Below are 5167 nucleotides of genomic sequence, written 5' to 3' on the forward strand. Positions count from 1 at the left end.
AAGAGGGTATTGCCTTTGAGAGGAAACTCAATGCTGATGGGACCTACTGGAAACCTGAGCAGTACCCAAAACCTCATGGGTTGCTGCAAAAGGACCTCCCGTAGATCCATCCACTTTATCTAGCTTTACATGTGAATCTTCATATTCATCTGATGAGCCATTTGACTCCAACAATAAACTGTTCAAAAATTAGAATGGTGAGGTATTTGCTAGATATGTTGGTACTAACTGCAGGAACGGTCCCCCTATGAAGAAAAATTGGGTTCCCGAAAGGTGCCTTAAAAGTCTTCACGTGAATATCCTCAAGACAGTACCTGTGAAGAATAGGAACCCTAGATCAAATTCTTCATACGGACCAAATCCTCACATGGATCAAATTCCTCATGTGGATCCAGATCCTCATATGATCATTATCGTGCTAATGCTTCTGTTTCGCAGGGAAAGCCTAAGAGCTATGAATATGTGCAGTATTATTCAAATCATTATGTCATAAGTCCTCAAAGAATTTCTCTGCTTATTCATATGCTTACTCTAACCCCTCTTCTGTGAAATGAAGTGCACTGGCTTCAATGCCACCTTTATCTTATGGAGCTCGCGGAATGATGAACTCTTTGCCACTCCTCCAGATGTGGGTGGTGAAGAAAAAGAACTAATCTCTTATGCAGGGTCAGATCTCCAGATGAACTTGAACGTTTGATGAATTTGCTAGAGACCTGAATATGCTTGAAAGGACGCAAGCTAATCATGAAGAAATGAATTACTCATTTCTCACGTCCTTATACTGCTATATCTGTTGTACTGCTTGATGAAATTCAATCTGATGAATTTTATGTCATATTTTTCACTGATGAAGTATATGAGTCCGTAAGATGCACTAATTCATCTACAGGATGATCAACCCAAAGCTACTGAGTGGGTCCTCAACAGTGGATGTACAAAACACATGACCGATGACAAGAACTTATTGATGGACACTGCTTTATCTCCATCGCATCTCAAGCATATCACTTACGCTGACAAAGGCAAAATCAAGGTATTGGGTCTAGGTAGGGTTGCGATCTCGAAGGATCGACACATGGACAAGTCATGCTTGTCGAGTCCTTAGGTTTCAACCTCATGTCTGTCTCAATGCTTTGTGATCTTGATATGGTTGTCGTCTTTGGCAAATACCGTTGCATTGTGCTCATGGAATTTGACAATTCCAAAGTATTTGAAGGCTTTAGGAGAGGAGAGTTGTATATTGTTGATTTCTCTACAAGACCACAGCCTGCCACATGTCTACTTGCAAAAGCTTCAGAGGGCTGGTTATGGCATCGATGACTAGGTCATGCTGGCATGAGGAACTTACACACACTCGCAAAGAAGAAGCATGTCATTGGCATCGAGGGTGTCAGATTCCTCAAGGACCATCAGTGTGGGGCTTGTGAGGATGGAAAAATGACCAAATCCAAGCATCCCTCGAAGACTATCATGACTACCACTCATCCTTTTGAATTGCTTCACGTGGATCTCTTTGGCCCTACTCATTATGCCACACTAAAAAATGCAGAATCTCTATATGGCTTTGTTATTTTTGATGACTACTCTCATTACACATGGGTGCATATCATCACTTACAAAACTGAAGTGCAGGAAGTCTTCAAACGATTTTCCTCAAGGGCCTCGACAAACTTCGGTGTGAAGATCACGCACATCAGGAGTGACAATGGGACCGAGTTCTAGAATACCGGTCTTGATGACTATCTTGATGAACTTGGTATTACTCACGAGTTATCTGCCCCTTATACTCCTCAGCAGAATGGCATTGTGGAGCGCAAGAACAGGACTCTTGTTGAGATGGCCCGCATTATGCTTGATGAATAGAATACGCCTCGTCACTTCTAGCATGAGGCTATTGATACTACATGCCACATCATCAACAGGGTATATCTTCACAAATTCTTCAAAAAGACATCATATGAACTCCTCACAGACAAGAAACCCAATGTAAGTTATTCCAAAGTCTTCGGTGCTAAATGCTAGATTAGAGATCCTCATCACAATTCTAAATTTGCTTCGAAAGCACATGAGGGTTTATGCTTGGTTACGGAAAGGACTCGCACACCTACAGAGTCTTCAACACCTTTCACCACAAGGTTGTTGAAACTGTAGATGTGTGGTTCGATGAAACTAATGGCTCGCAAAGAGAGCACCTACCTCCTGTGCTAGATGAAATGTCTCCTGAGGAATCCATCAAGTTCAAGGCTACTGAGGATGCCATACCCTCTGAGGAATCTACTGAAGAAGTCATTCTAGAACAGGAAGAAAATCATGCCGGTGCATCTAAGGAAAAATGGTTCTAAAGAAAATGCTAAGCCCACTCAACGTCGTCAACCCTGGTCATCCTCTCGTTGAAAATGAAGTGAAGATTGAGAAAATCATCGACGACATCAACGCACCAGGTCCTCTCACATGCTCAAAAGCTTCAAATTTGTCTAACTTTTGTGGGCACTTTGCTTTTGTCTCTATCACAGAGCCCACCAAAGTTGATGAGGCATTTATGGAGCTTGAGAGGATTCAAGTGATGCAAGAGGAATTACATCAACTCGAGATCAACAATGTTTGGGAGCTTTTCAAGCAACCAGATCCTCGCAAGCACAATATCATCGGTACCAAATGGATCTAGTGCAACAAGCAAGACGAAAATAGCCTTGTGGTGAGGAATAAGGCTCGTCTTGTACCTCAAGGCTACACATAGGTTGAAGTAATTGATTTCGATGAAACTTTTGCACCTGTTGCTAGACTTAAGGCTATTCGCATATTGCTTGCTTATGCTAATCATCATAATATCATCTTATATCGAATGGATGTGAAAAGTGCATTCCTCAATGGTAGGCTTGAGGAAGAAGTATATGTTGATCAACCACCAGGTTTTGAATATCCTAAGCATCCTGACAAAGTCTTCAGACTCAATAAGTCCCTCTACGACCTCAAGCAGGCCCCTCGGGCGTGGTATGGTACTTTGAAGGAATTCCTCATGAAGAAAGGCTTCAAACCCGGTTCACTTGACCCAACTCTTTTCACCAAAACTTATGATGATGAATTATTCGTGTGCCAAATATATGTTGATGATATTATCTTTGGTTGTACTAACCAACATTACAGTGACAAATTTGCCTATATGATGAGTGAGGAATATCAAATGTCTATGATGGTAGAATTGAAATTCTTCTTAGGTCTTCAAATTCGCCAACAACGGAACGGCATCTTCATATCTCAAGAGAAATACCTCAAGGATGTGCTGAGGAAATTCGGCATGCAAGATTGCAAAGGCGTCAAAATCCCTATGCCCACAAATGGTCATCTATGCACTGATGAAAATGGTATAGACTTCAATCAAAAGGTATACCACTCCATGATTGGCTCTTTATTGTATCTATGTGCATCTAGGCCAGATATTATGCTTAGTGTTTGCATGTGTGCCCGTTTTCAAGCTACACCGAAGGAATCACACCATAAGGCTGTGAAACATATTCATCAATATCTTGCTCACACTCCAACACTTGGGTTATGGTATCCCAAGGGCTAGGCTTTTGATCTCATTGGATATTCTGACTCTGACTATGCTGGTGATCGAGTAGATCGCAATTAAACATCAGGCACATGCCATTTCCTCGGATGATCCTTCATATGTTGGTCCTTGAAGAAGCAGAACTGCGTATCACTCTCTACTGCTGAAGCTGAGTACATTGTTGTTGGTTCTTGCTGTGCTCAATTGCTATGGATGAAGCAAACCCTCAAGGACTACGGTATCAACATGAAGAACGTGCCACTCTACTGTGACAACGAGAGTGCCATCAAGATTGCTCATAACCCAGTTCAGCACTCGAAGACAAAGCACATCCAGGTTCGTCATCATTTTCTTTGTGATCATGTGTTGAAGGGTGATATCTCCATCGAGCACGTGAAGACTGAATAACATCTAGCGGATATCTTCACAAAGCCCTTGAAAGAGAAGAGATTTAGCAATTTGTGGTGTGAGCTAAATATCTTAGAATTTTTGAATGTTCTTTGAAAAGGACACACATCCTAACACTTATGCAAAATTGATGACTTAGATGTGCAACACACAAAGTAACGTTTTTCTTCAATCAATGAAGACTAACCCTCTAAGTGTGAAGAAATTAATAAAGAATTTGATTCTTAGAACCCTACGACAATTGTACGCGGTGTCTGAAATCATCATTCGTATATGATGGGTCACGCCACCAAAAAAAGTTGAAAATCTTCAATTTGAGTTTTTCTTCATCTTGCAAATTCTTCAAATTTTCAAATTCCTCAATTGGTTAAATTCTTCAACTTTACAAAGTCTTCACCTGTTCGACAGATGTTCATGTCCTCAACAACATTCACTTATTGCTAATTCTTCAAGTTGATTTTTCTTCTAAGTGAATGTGATCGGACCCGTTCCCCTTCTATGGTAAACGCAACCCAGTCAGTTCAAAAATTCTTCATGTGCGTTCTATTTGAAACCCGTTCAAAATCTTCACCGTGTCCTACTCAGCTGAAATATTTGCGAACGAAATGTTAAAATTTTCATGTCTGAATTTTCGGCTTTTGCCGCTCAAACCGTTCCACATCCCACGATAAGATTAAACTACTTACCCACGATCTACCATGATCTCCACCTCTCAGTATGTGGGTGACACATGTCGCTAGGATGGCAAGGGTCAGGGGCACGTTCATCCAATTTCTTTGGACGTACAGTTTTTCACCGTGGCTATAAACACCCCCTCCCTTCCTCAGACCTCATTCACTCCTCTCGACCTCTCCTCGCTCGAGCTCTCAGACCTAGCGCTGCCGCTACACTCCATCGTTGTCGGTGAGGAAGATCTTCACTGCCTCGACCTTGTCACCGTCGTACTTGCACCGGCCACGGAAATCTTCACTCCACCGCCGTCGTAGTTGTCTCTCACCGCCGAGTTAGGGCGTGGGAGATCTGAACGGACGAACTTCTCCACTTCCACTCCCAGTTCGTCGTGTTCTTCGTACAGGGTAATTAAAATCTGATTTTACTACCCTACTTTGATTCTGATGATTTCCACAAAATTTTCAAAAGGTGTTTATTCTTCAACTCTGTATGCTTGAACACCCAGTTGCATCTGTTCTTGATTTGTTTCTCTAAGAT

This window comes from Triticum urartu, chromosome 2 (assembly GCF_003073215.2).
Source record: "Triticum urartu cultivar G1812 chromosome 2, Tu2.1, whole genome shotgun sequence".
NCBI classification, from domain to species: Eukaryota; Viridiplantae; Streptophyta; class Magnoliopsida; order Poales; family Poaceae; genus Triticum; species Triticum urartu.